The following is a 14,138-nucleotide window of genomic DNA, read 5'->3' on the forward strand; positions in this document are numbered from 1 at the left end:
GAGAACAGATGGTCAGATGTACTTCCTACGTGTTATCACAAAAGGAATATATCATCAGTGCAGACAGAAACAGGAAAATACATGCAAGAAGAGAAAAAAATTGGAAAAACCACGTTCAATACCACAAGCAACCACTGTTGACACCATGGCTTCTAAGTCTGTGAGGGCAGCATATGTTGAAATGCACACTGTGTGTTTTTAAAAGTGGACTCGCACAATCCATACTATCTGCAGCCTGCTTTCCCCCCACTTGATGGCTTTTTGTTTTACTAGAGCAGTTTGGCAAACAGTAGTTTCTCACACATGTGCACTTTCTGCATTTTTCTTTAAGTCAGTGTATGCCTGACTTAAAATTTTTTTATTTTAAAGATGTGGGATACAATTCGGGATTAGGTATACAAGTGGTCATTGTACAGGTAAAGTTTGGGTCTCCCTTTGGTCCCCACTTTGCCTGGTTTGAGATCAGGTACTCTTATTGATGTCATGTACTCCCCCCACCCCCACCCTGGCAGTATACCACTACTGCCAATCCCTTTCTGTTTTGTTTTGTTTTGTTTTTTGAGTTGGAGTCTCACTCTGTTGCCCAGCTGGAGTGCGGTGGCACGCTCACAGTCATCGCAGTCTCGACCTGCTAGGCTCAAGTAATTCTTCCACTTCAGCTTTTCAAGTAGCTGGAATTATGGGCACACACTGACACACCCAGTTAATTTTTTGATTTATTGTAGAGATGAAGTCTCATCAAGTTGCTCAGGCTGGTTTCAAACCCATGGGCTCAGGCAATCCTCTCACCTCAATCTCCCAAAGTGCTGGGATTATAGGTGTGAGCCACCATACCTGGCAACCAATCTCTTTCTTATAGTATTATGGTAAATGTTCAGGATCCACTTATGAGTGAGAACATGTGGTACTCTGTTCTTTGTTTCTGTGATAGATCACTGAGAATTATAAACTCTAAATCCATCCAAGTTGCTGCAAATTCCATATGTTTGTCTTTCTATATAACTGCTAATATTCTACTGTGAATATACCATATTTTTTTATCCAGTGCAGTTTCAATGGGCAGCACGATTAGTTCCATGTTTTTTTTATTGTGCATAGTGCTGCAATAAACACGTGTGTGCAGGTATCTTTTTTGTAGAATGATTTGAGTTCCTTCGGGTATATTCCCAGTAGGGGGACTGCTGGGTCATATGGAAAGTCAATGTCTAGTTCTCTTAGAAAGTGCTGCACTGTTTTCCATAGAGATTGCACTAGTTTGCATTCCCACCAGCAGTGTAGAAGTGTTCCTTTTTCTCCTCATCTTTGTCAGCATCTGTTGTTTGTTTTATTAATGATGGTCATTCTTACTGGGGTTAGGTGGTATCTCAATGTGGTTTTGATTTTCATTCCTCTGATGATTAGTGAAGCTGAGCACTTATTCATGTGTCTGTTGACTGCCCATTGGCTTAAAATTTTAACAGGAAACTTACACTGGTATCATAAATGGAAAACCAGTTATTATGTCTTTACTACAAATAGAAGTTAAATATAAAAATAAAGATATAACATTTAAAACAAAGTTTCTCATGTATTTACCAAGTAAAACCTTCTGGGTACCACAAGAGGTATGGGCATCTCTGGGAGATTTTGTGCTGGGGAGGTCAGCCTCAGTACCTGAAGCCACTGTCCCCTCACAGGAAGTCACAGATAGCCATGTATGATCACACCCCTCAGCCGTGGGAGAATGAAACAGGGATAGGCCTGACCCAGGGTCCCACCCAAGCCCCATCAGAGGAAGGAGGCAGCAGACTGTCCCTCGGGTCTCTAGGATGCAGCATCCACACAGGGACTCCTTAACAACAGGATGCAGCCCATGATTTCTCCCTGACACCCGTGACCCTCCTACAACCCCTAAGGCATCCCCCTCTAGCTCCTGGTCTTCGGGGCTCCTCTTGCTCAGGGTCCTAGAGCCATGACCTGTGGCCTTGAGCTGAGAGTCCTCCCTCTAATTCAGATTCTAGACCAAGACACAAGATCCCATAAGTGTCAGCTCTGACGATAGTGGTGATTGTGGAAAGGAGAAACTAGGTAAGAATTGGGAACAACGCAGCTACCATCCTCTCAGGGGAGCAAGGGACAGTGTATTCCTGGAATCCCAATTCTAACTCAAAATGCATTTATCCATGGGAAACTTCGGATACTGGCTGGATTCTATGGTCCAATTAGCACAATACTACATGGCACAGACATTCTAGATTAAATAAGCTTTTGTGGGTTGGCCTGGGAAGCCAGCCATGAATTACTTTGTTTCAATAGGAAAACGCACTACAATTTCTAAATAGCTGATTGTTAAAATTAACTTTTGTAGCATTATCCTTTTGTGTATATAATTTCCACTTCTTATTACCTCTTAGCCATTAAGTCCTCAATAGGACAGATCAAAATCATCACAGGAGCAAAGAAGGGAGAAAGAGGGGGAGGAGGTATAGGGAGAAGGCATGTTTCTGAAAGCTGGATTTTAAACTGTTCTTTGTAATCAGCCAAATCCAAAAAAAGGAGTCCTATTAACACACACACACACACACACACACACACACACACACACACACAAACATACACACACTAAAAATTAGAACTCTTTTCATTAATGTCTCATTTATTCAACTAGTTGAAGAAATTTTCCAAGTACAGGCAAAATTTATTTTCTTTAACTATATTTGATGAAAATCTTGTTGAAACACCATCATCTTTTCTGCTTGATTTAAAAAGAGAGAGCCAGGCATGGTGGCTCATGCCTGTAATCCCAGGACTCTGAGAGGCCAAGGTGAGAGGATTGCCTGAGCTCAAGGGTTTGAGACCAGCCTGGGCAGCTTGGTAAGTCCTCGTCTCTACAATAAATTAAAAAGTAAGCCGGGCATGGTAGTGCATGCCTGTAGTTCCAGCTACTTTGAAGGCTGAGGCAGAAGGATCACCAGAGCACAGCAGGTCGAGGCTGTGGTGGCTGTGAGCATGCCACTGCACTCCAGCCTGGGCGACAGAGTGAGACTCCAACTTCAAAAAATAAAAGAGAGAGAGAGAGCAAGAGGGAAAGAGAGAGAGAGTGAGACCCCAGAGCTCCCTTGCACCACTGGACAGGGAACTGCAGTCTGGAGCATGCTCCTTGCCCTCATTGCCACTGGGAGGCCTGCACCAGGCATAGGGCTCTTTTAGCCCCGTCTCTACTCACCTGCCATGCCCAATCTGCTCATTTTCTCCCGTAAAATTGTGCCAAATTTTTAGGTGGGACCAATTTTATTCATTCATATACCTCTGTGACCGAGCAGGCAATCAATAAAATAAAAACTGGATAACTGGACCAGAGAAAGAACCACTGTTTTTTGAAATGTCTGTAAAACAAGCCATTAAGCCTTGGGTTGGCATGGCCAGGAGAGAGGAGTTGCCTATTATTAAAAAATAGAAGACTACATGGGTTTGGTAGCAGCTGTTTTGGAAGCTCCAGAACATTCATAAAAATATAAATTTCTTTTTACATCTGAAAAGATACTGGCTTCTAAGGTGGGCTGTAACCTTTTCAGTTATAAGGATCCCATTTGAACACAAATTGTTTTATTACTCCCCTCCCATGTGACATAAATTATATTTTCCTACCTGTCAATTCAGGAAATCTAAACACAGGATACACCTGGATTTGAGGTACCCTTACAACCACACCAAGACCCCACAAGAGTATAAGTTTTGCCTTCCCAAATAACTGGCCATCAAAGACTAAACCTGATGGCCTCTGACAAGTCCTGCTCAGACCAAAGGAACTGACCACCTTTGCTGATACAAGATGTGAGTAGCGTGGGTTCTGAGCAAGAAGAAGGCTGGTGCTGCGGGAGTTCCCGGGATGGAGCACGTAGGAGGAGTGCATGGAGGCAGCGAAGATCATGCTGGGTACTAAGCACCCCCCTACTACCTCCAAGCTAGGCAGATGAACTTGGAATCCAGGAGGTACTGTCATCGATGCTAGATGTTTGTCACACTTACGTCATAAATTTACCCAGAACTTACTTTTGAAATGTTTGTATAACACAAAGTGGGTATTTACATTTATCTTCTTTTCCAAATGAATAACAAATTGTCCCAGCACCATTTATTGAACAGCACATCCTTTCTCCACTGATGCCATCATGTAGGCTTTGTTATCACCAAGTTTTAGTGTATGTATGAGTCTTTCTGGGATCTCTATCCTGGTCCATGGGTTTTTGGCAATTCCTTGGCCATTACCATGCTGCCCTGATTACTATGCCTACAATGAGTCTTTAGTTGGCAAATCTCCCTGACTTACTTTTCTTCTTTCAGATTGTCCTGATTCTTTGCTTGCCCATATACATTTAAAGTTACATTATCAAATTCAACAAATAATTCTTTTGACTGGGGTTGGCGGGAATTGACTTTATGATATCGAATTTTCCTATCCAAAATGTGGTATTCTGCTTGATTTACAGTAGTTCCTTCCATCTGTGGTTTCACAGTTTACAGTTTCAGTTGCCTATGGTGAACCTCAGTCAACAAATATTAAATGGAACATTCCAGAAATAAACAATGCATATGTTTTAAATTGCATGCTGTTAAAAGCAGCATGATGAAATCTCTCACCATCTCACTCTGTCCCATTCTGGAAGTGAATCACCCTTTATCCAGCAGATTCACACTGCAGACACTCTGTCGTTTAGGAACCATCTCGGTTATCACGAGGCTTGGGTTCAAGTCACCCCTATTTTTGCTTAATAATGGCTTCAAAACGCAAGAATAGTGATGCTGTGATTCAAATATGCCAAAAAGAATCTGCAAAGTGCTTCCTTTAAGCGAAAAGGTAAAAATTCTCGACAATAAAAAAAAATTGTATGTTGAGATTGCTAACACATACAGTAAGAACAAATCTTCTATCCACAAAATTGTGAAGGTGAAAAAAATTGTGATAGATTTTCTGTCATACCTCTAACTGCAGAAGTTACAGCCATGGTGCATGATATGTGCTTATTTAGGATGGAAAAGACATTAAATTTGTGGATGGGAAACATGAACAGAAATGTGCTCTGACTGATGGAATTCAGCTGTGGTATTGGCCTCGGCTTCAGGCATCCACTGGGGGTCTTGGAATGTATGCCCCTTGGAAAGCATTTGCCCTAGATCGGGGAGGGGGGGGCTACTGTATTTAGGCATTAATTAATTAATTTCAATCATTGACCATTTACCCTATAATGGACTTGGGGTCATCTTGTCACTTGTACCACTGGTGACAAGAATGTACCACATTGTTTGGCATAAGTGTAAATAGTAAAATGTTTTCTAAATGTTCATTGCTAGTATATAAAAATGAATTGGTTTTTGTTTAATGACTTAATAACTAGTAACTTTAAAGTTTTGTATTAATTCTTTTACTAGTCCTTCTGATTTTCTACACAGAGAATATATTGCCTACAAATAATGACAATTTTGATTCTTCATTTTAATCTGATTGCATTTATTTATTTTTCTTGTTGCAAAAGCTAAGATATCCAGTTCACTGTTGAACAGAAGCTATGAAAACAGGCATTCTCATTCTAGTGAAAGGAGTTCTTTTCATAGTTGATCATTATGTATGATGCTTATTAAAGCTTTTTTAAGGTAACTTTAGCACACTATGGGAACTTTCTTATATTCTTATTTTGTTGAATTATTACTCAAAATGAAATTTGAACTTTTCAAATGTTTGTGCTTATTAAGATGATTATATAGTTTTTCTCCTCTAATCTGTTACTATGGTGACTTAGACAAATCAATTTTCTAATATCAAACCAACCTTGAATTTCAGGATCAATTTGCTTTGACCATGATGTATTATTAGGATTCCTTTCCTAGTATTTTCTTTAGAATTTTTACATTCATTTTTATGAGCAAGATCGGATGTAATTTACATTTCTCCTTCTATGTGAGAATGGTCGTTAGCCTTCCTTTCTTGTCTGATTTTTATATTAACATGATGCCAGTCTCACGAAATGAGCTCAAAAGTATTCTCTGTCTTTCTGCTCCCAAGAAGTTTGACTTGTTGGAATGTACTTAATCCTTGAATGTTTGATAGAACTGCCTTGTAAAGGCAGTTGTGCCTGCTATTTTTATTAATGGGAAGATTTAAAAGCACCAATTCAATTTAATGGGTTTCTATCATATCTTACATTGATTTTAAGAAACTTTATTTTTCTACTAAATAGAAACCAATGTTTTCAAATATATTTGCATGAAGCTTTTTATACAGGTCCCCAGTCCCTTCAAAATCCATAAAACCCTAAAAACAGAAAGCTTATTATATAACTCCAAAATTGAACTTGAAGTGATGTGAAGTTAGTCTACAGTAATCCCATTTAGAGAATATTCTTACATTTTTACAACAGGAATATTAATGTGTATGATTATAGGTAACCTCTCTAGCCCTTGCTGGTGGAGTTCAATAATATTTGATCAATGCATGAAACTAATTTTTAAAATTGTGCATTCTGAAACACAACTAGTCCTCAGAGATTTGGTCAAAGGATTGTAGATCTAGAATACCTTTTTAATCACCTGCTTCATTTCCAGAACATCTTTTCACGGTTTTTTTATAGTCTTACTTTTTGTCTTTATTAATCCCATGAGAAGTTTCCCTTTTTTTAGTCTTTTTTAAAAAACTAACCTTTGACTTTGGTTGTCCTCTACTAGATGCTTGCTTCCTATTTCATGAAATATGCACTCTCATCCTTTACTTCCTTTATTCTGTTTTCTTGAAGTTGATTCTATTCTTCTTGTCCTAACTCAGAAGTAAACTTAGAATGCTTACTTTAGGCCCTTCTTGTCTTCTACTGTAAGTACGTAAGGTTATAAGTTCCCTTTTAGACCTGCTGCTTTGTTCATCTATTTCTGCATCACAAATTCCTCATAATTAATGGCTACCCTTTTCATTCGCCCATGACTCTATGGGTTAGAAATTCAGACAGGGTACAGTGTGGGTATCTGCTGGGAAAAAACCCCCAAGATGGCTTCTTTACGTGCATGTCTTCTGCCTTGGCGAGGGTGGTTTGAGCAGGCCAGGGTCTACTGGAAAAGCTGACCTAGGCCTTTCTTCTTGTAGAGGCCAGGGCTCCTCCATTCTCCTCCACGCAGTTGTACCCCTTTTCCCTTGTGTTATGGCCTTTCTGGCTGGGTTCTCTACAGCAGAATAGCCAGACTGTTACATGGTGGTGCAAGACTCCTGAGAGAACAAAATCAAAAGCTGCAAGGTTTCCACCAAGAGTGAGGCAGGACAAGAGCCTAGGGTTCAGTGTGGAAGGAAGTACTCACTCAGGTTTGAACAGGGCTAGCACCAAGAGCAAGCACCCTATATACCTCCATTGTCTCTCCCTGGTGCCAGCCCTGCTGCTAGGCCTCTCAAGGGCTGGGCCTGGTACCAGGACAGCCCCACTTCCGTCACATCCTATCAGGTGAGTCACAGGCCCAGCCCAGATCTGAAAGGTGGGGGCTACAATAGGAGGACACAATACAAAGAGGTATGGGTGCCTCAGATGCAATAAATGTACACACTGGCTTTAGCTGTATGACACAAGCTTAAGTTTACATATTTTATATATAACATGTATTATATTTACAGGCAGATTTAATATAATATAAATACATTTTAATTTTCATTCAACTCGGTGTATTAAAATTTTTTTATCTTTCTTGATCCATAATTATTCATAATTGCATTTTTAAATTTTCAAACATATGAGGGTTTCTTAACTACTTTGCTGTTATTGACTTCTAGCTCCATTGCATTGGGGGAAAAGAACATGTTATGTATGATACTAAGCACTGAAATTTGTTGAGCCTGCTTTATAGACTAGGAGATGGTCATTTTTATACATGTTTTCAAGTACACCTGACACGATTTTGAATTTTCCAATACCAACATATCAGTACGTTACATATGTCCATCAGATCAATTTATTTAACTGTGCTGCTGTTGGAATCTTTTATATAATTATTCTTAGTTGCTTGATATCCCATTTATTAAGAGAACCAAGCAAAGTCTCCCATTATGATGGTGAGTCTGTCTATTTCATCTTTTGGTTCTACCGATTTTTGCTCTCTATACTCTGAAACTGTGTCATTAGGAACATATAAATTTAAAGTTGTCATAGGGCAGCTAAGAGTTAAACATTTTATCATTATATACTGACCCTCTTTATCTGTTGTGATGCTTTTTGCCCCTAACTATATGCTGTCTGCAGTTGATACAGCAATAATAGCCCCCTTTTTTAAATGAGAGTTTGACTGGTATATAATTTTCCCCAATACTTTGACTTTAAATATTTTGTAACTGTATATTCTAGGTATGTCTCATGAATAAAATATGACTTTTTTGTTTTGTTTTCAGTCAATCTATCTTAATTTTTTAACTGAATAATTATGTCCAAATACATTTATTATGATTACTGATATAGTTGAATTTTTTCTATCTTCTTCTTATGTGACTTTAATAATCCCATGTTTTTTGTTTCTTCTTTATTCCTCTTTTCTTGACTTTTAGATTTCAGGTTTTTGTTTATTTTATTTTTTTTAATTTTATTTTTTGGAGTTGGTTTCTCACTCTGTCATGTACCCTGGAGTGTAGTAACAGAATCATGGCTCACCATAGCCTCAACCTCCTGGGCTCAGACGCTCCTTTTGCCTCAGTTTCCTGAGTAGCTGAGACTACAGATGTGCACCACCATGTCTGGCTAATTGTTTTCATATTTTTGCAGAGACAAGGGCTTGCTATGTTGCCTAGGTTGATCTCGAATGTCTGGGCTCAAGTGATTCTCCCACCTCAGCCTCCCAAAGCGCTAGGATTACGGCATTAGCTTGTTCCGTTTTTTCCCTTCTATAGATCAGAAGTTATAATTTCTATGCCTATTCTCTTAGTAATGATCCTAACCATGTTAACAGATATTCCTAACAAAGTCTTTATCTTCTGTTTCAGTTATTAATTGATATGTAAGAAACTGTTCCAAAGCTTAGTGCCTTATAGCAACAATTATTCTCTCTCCCACGGTTCTGTGGGCGGGTTTAACTGAGCAATTTTTGTGTAAGGTCTCTCACGCTATGGCAGACATAACATAGCTGCAGCTAATGTCATCTAAAGACTCTGTCTAAACTGGCTCACTCACATTGCTAGCAGCTGAGGGTGGCTGTTGGCTGGGAGCTTGGCCAAGGATGTCAAATGAAGCACCTGTGTGTGGCCATGTGACTTGAGCTTTTACCAGTGTGGCATCTGGGTTCTGAGAGAGAGCATCCCAAGAGACCCAGTGGAAGATGCAAGACTTCCTATGACTTAGACCTGAAGTCATCAAGTGTCACTTCTGCTGTTTTCTTTCTTTCTTTCTTTCTTTTTTTTTTTTTTTGAGTTGGAGTCTCACTCTTATTGCCCAGGCTGGAGTGCAGTGGCACACCCACAGCCACTGCAGCCTTGCCCTGCTGGGCTTAGGTGATCCTTCTGCCTCAGCCTTCCAAGTAGCTGGAACTACAGATGCCTGCCACCATGCCCAGTTAGTTTTTGTGATTTACTGTAGAGACAAGGTCTTCCAAGTTGCCCAGGCTGGTCTTGAACCCACAGGCTCAGGCAATCCTCTCACTTTGGCCTCCCAAAGTGCACAGAGCCACCGTGCCCAACTTTCTTCTGCTGTTTTCTATTAGTACTTCGGGGCCAGCCCTGATTCAGTGTGAGAAGGGACAAGGCAAGGGCACAGGGGCCAGGATGCACAGGTCATGGGAGGGAAGGGAGCATCTCACTGTACCACTCACCACCCCTTCCTGAAGAATGCATTCAGGCTACTCACGCTCCTTCCAGTTTATATCCTGTTTTTGTATTTTAGTTCTAACATATAATCTATACCTCACAAATTAGTCATTACTAATATCATTGTTTTATACAAGCCATGTTTTTTCTTAGATTTACCCACATATTTTGCTTGCCCATATTTTTGTTTACATTCCTTCTTGTGTCTTGGGCTTTCAAACTGAGATACTCTTTGTTCTTTCGAGAGAATATTCTGAGGAATTTCCTTTATCTAGAGTCTATGGGTAAACGGTCTCGGTTTTTGTTTGTTGAAAAATACATTCGTTTTTCCCTAGGTCTTTTGTTTTGCTGGGTATACAATTCCAAATTGATGTTATTTTCTCTTCAATATTAACAACATTCTACTATCTTATACCATTGTGGCTGGTAAGGAATTATCTATTAGTCTAATCTTTAGTTCCTTGCCAGTAATTTATCTTTTCTTTCTGGTTATTTTTCAGATCTTTTTATCTGTGGTGTTTTGCTGTTTCATTATAATGTGTTTAGAGGTGGATTTCTCTATATATTTATCCTGTTTGGGTTTCATTAAATGTTCTGGATCTAAGAATTGGTGCCTTCCTACAATTTTGGAAAATTCTCAGTCATTTTCTCTTCAAATATTAACTCAGCTTCCTATTATCTCCTGCCAGAAGTCTGACTAGACTAGGTCCCAGGTTCCACTCTGTTTTCTCTCTTTGTTTTGAATTATGGATAATTTATTGGTATTGATCCTCCAGCTCATTACTTCTGTCTTTCACTATGCCTATGATGATGTTTAATTCATCCACTTAGCTTTTAATTTAAACTATATTCTCATATCTAAATGATCTATTTGACTTCTGTTCAAACCTGATTATTTATTTTCACTGTCTTTTTATTACTTGGTCATCTTTTTAAAACCTATCTTTTTATTGTAGATAGTAAATAGAGTTATTTTACATTCTTTGCTTAACTTCATATCTGAAGTCTTTAAGAGTCAATTGTCCTGCATAATTGTTGTTGTTGTTGTTGCTGGTTCTCACTAATGATGTGTGTTTCCTTGTATAGTTATGATTTTTGACTGTGTGTTCATGCTTCTTAGAACTTTATCTGAGGGTATTATTTGGAGTCTGAATTATTTGAAGCTCCATCCTTTCAGACCTAATTTGTATTTATTTCAGCCAGACTCTTGGACACACCATCAACCTGTGACCATCTGGTTTCATTTTATTTTTTTGCAGCTACAAGGCTATACTATGTTGCCCAGGTTGGTCTCAAACTCCTGGCCTCAAGTCATCATCCTGCCTCAGTTTCCCAAAACGTCAAGATTACAGGTGTGAGCTCCTGAGCCCAACCATTTTTTATTAAATTCTTCCCTTGATGTTTTTTGGGACTACACAGATAATTAAACATGGACCTCAAATCAACACATGCTTATGAAATCTCAGGAGAGAATTTCTCCCTTTCCATTCTGTGCTGAGACTGAAACAGGCTAGTTTCTTTACTGTCCATTTTTATGCAGTAGGTTTATATCTTGTTCACCCTTACAGTGAACATTCCAGTTTTATATAAAGAAGTTTATACTTTCCTCTTTAGGAGGTGGGAGTAGTTATCATCTATTATTTGCAAAGCTGTCAAAACAGAAACATGAGGTTTCTAGAATGTGGCAAAAATCCTCAAGGAGAAAGCTGATACTATTTCCTGTTTATCTCATGGAGTTTTAAAATCTCAGTTTGATGATGCTCTCTGTACAATCCTTCTCTTTTGTGTTTGTGTGTATATGTATATCATCTGAGTTGCTTCCATCCAGTGGATGTCATAAAGGTATTCAGTCCACCATATTGCCAAAAAATTAAATCATGTCCTTAGTATACAAATTTTTAAAGCATATTAAGCATATTGCTCGACTGTTCTCTAGTAAAACTTGCCAGTTTATATTACATTCATCAGTGCAGTAATCAGAAACTACAAACTTTCAGGTCTCAGGCTGGCCTTAGTTTAAACATTTAAATTGTATTTGATACAAAGCTTTATGAAATCGGGAGCTTTCCAGAATTCTTGGCGAGCAGCGGCTGCCTGAGCTGCCTTCAGCTGTGCACTCCTTCCCACTCCCCCATGCCAGCTTCAGCCTACTCACCAGGTATAGAAAATAGTGAGAGAAACCACTTACTATGACGTTTTGGGGGTCAAACCCAATGCCACTCATGAAGGATTGAAAAAGGCTTATAGGAAACTGGCCTTGAAGTACCATCCTGATAAGAATCCAAATGAAGGAGAGAAGATTAAACAGATTTCTCAAGCTTACGAAGTTCTCTCTGATGCAAAGAAAAGGGAATTATATGACAAAGTAGGAGAATACGCAATTAAAGAGGGTGGAGCAGGTGATGGTTTTGGTTCCCCCATGGACATCTTTGACATATTTTTTGGAAGAGTTGGAAGGATGCAGAGAGAAAGAAGAGTTAAGGATGTCGTGCATCAGCTCTCAGTAACCTTAAAAGATTTATAGAATGGTGCAAAAAGAAAATTGGCTCTGCAAAAGAACATAATTTGTTAAAAATGTAAAGGCAAAGGTGGTAAGAAAGGAGTGGTAGAGTGCTGTTCCAATTGCCAAGGTACTGGAATGCAAATAAGAATTCATCAGCTAGAACCTGGAATGGTTCAGCAAATTCAATCTGTGCATGGAGTGCCAGGGTCATGGGAAACAGATCAGTCCTAAAATAGATGTAAAAGCTGCAGTGGAATGAAGATAGTTCAGGAGAAGAAGATTCTAGAATTTCATATTGACAAAGGCATGTAAGATGGCCAGAAGATAACATTCCATGGTGAAGGAGACCAAGAACTAGGACTGGAGCCAGGAGATATTATCCTTATGTTAGATCAGAAGAACCATGCTGTTTTTACTCGAAGAGGAGAAGACCTTTTCATATGTATGAACATACAACTGGTTGAAGCATTATGTGGCTTCCAAAAGCCAATATTTATTCTTGACAATCAAACTATAGTCATCACCTCTCATCCAGGTCAGATTGTCAAGCATGGAGATATCAAGTGTGTCCTAAATGAAGGCACACCAATTTATCGTAGACCATATGAAAAGGGTCGCCTAACCATCAAATTTAAGGAGAACTTTCCTGAGAATGGTTTTCTCTCTCCTGATAAACTCTCTTAGCTGGAAAAACTCCTACCCGAGAGAAGGGAAGTGGAAAAGACTGATGGAATGAATCAAGTAGAACTGGTGGACTCTGATCCAGTCAGGTGCAATTATAATGGAGAAGCATATGAGGAAGATGAACATCATCCACGAGGGGGTGTTCGGTGTCAAATCTCTTAAAGGGCCAGAATTACACTTCCTGCTGGCATTGTTTGTGCAATAGTGAATGAGAGAAGGACTGTAATCATAATATGCTCACTACTTGCTATTGTTTTTGTTTTAGTATTCAACTATAGTAGTGTTTTAAAAGTTAAATGAAGAATAAATGCAAATATTTAAAAAACAGTTTTATGAAATCCAAAATATTTGGCTTAATGAAATCCAAAAAACTAGGTTATCTCATATTTTCAATAAAAATAATGAGGAACAGACTAAAGGATATTTATATTCTGGTGTCCACAGAGGTCTATAAATAAACAAAACAGGGAGAGCAAAGAAGGGCTTTTGAGAAAAATAAATGTGCATATTTTAAAGTTTAGGAGAACATTTTAATAGCAGCAGTTAAGAGTAAATCCAGGCTTTGTCACTAACTGCTTGACCTTGGGACTGGCCTCCTATTGTTCTGTGAAATGGACACGATAGTAGCTGTCTCAAAGAAGTATCAGAACAATGAAATAAGATAACGTTGGCAAAGTACGAAGCCTGACATAAAATACATTCTCAAAATCTGGAAACCATTGTTATTAATTTGCCCAAAGTGACTCCACTAGTGAGTGGGGCAGTTGAGATCTGAATCCAAGTTTGCCTAAAACCAAAGCCCATGGAAACCTTTTCGAACTGCATATCAGGACACAGAGGCTGACTGTTCCCAGAGGTTTTTTTTTCCCCACTAAGTGGTCCATTTTCTTGCTGTAAGCCCCATAAAGACAAAGGAGTCTCCAGTCCCTTTCTGGTATGTCATAAAATTGATAAACATTCTCGGGCTTAGTTAGTTGTGTACTTACAGAAGATAGATTATATTAAGCCTCCCAAACAGCTTCTGGGTAAATTTTCTAATGAGGCTTTTGATACAGTAAATATCCTGCGATTCTGTTCTTCGGCAGTGAACAATTTCCACCTTTCCTCTTGGAGAAGTGAGAACTGACATTTTTCATCCTGTCCCCAAAAGAAAGAAGC

General features: G+C 38.9%; 1 pseudogene; it reads left to right on the top strand.

Annotated features, from left to right (window-relative positions):
• Window positions 1-12,078: 12,078 nt before the first annotated feature.
• LOC103254696 lies at window positions 12,079-13,142 on the top strand (annotated as a pseudogene).
• The last annotated feature ends 996 nt before the right edge of the window (window positions 13,143-14,138 follow it).

The sequence above is a fragment of the Carlito syrichta genome, unplaced genomic scaffold (assembly GCF_000164805.1).
Source record: "Carlito syrichta isolate Samal-C Ts95f unplaced genomic scaffold, Tarsius_syrichta-2.0.1 Scaffold287347, whole genome shotgun sequence".
In the NCBI taxonomy this organism is placed as follows: domain Eukaryota; kingdom Metazoa; phylum Chordata; class Mammalia; order Primates; family Tarsiidae; genus Carlito; species Carlito syrichta.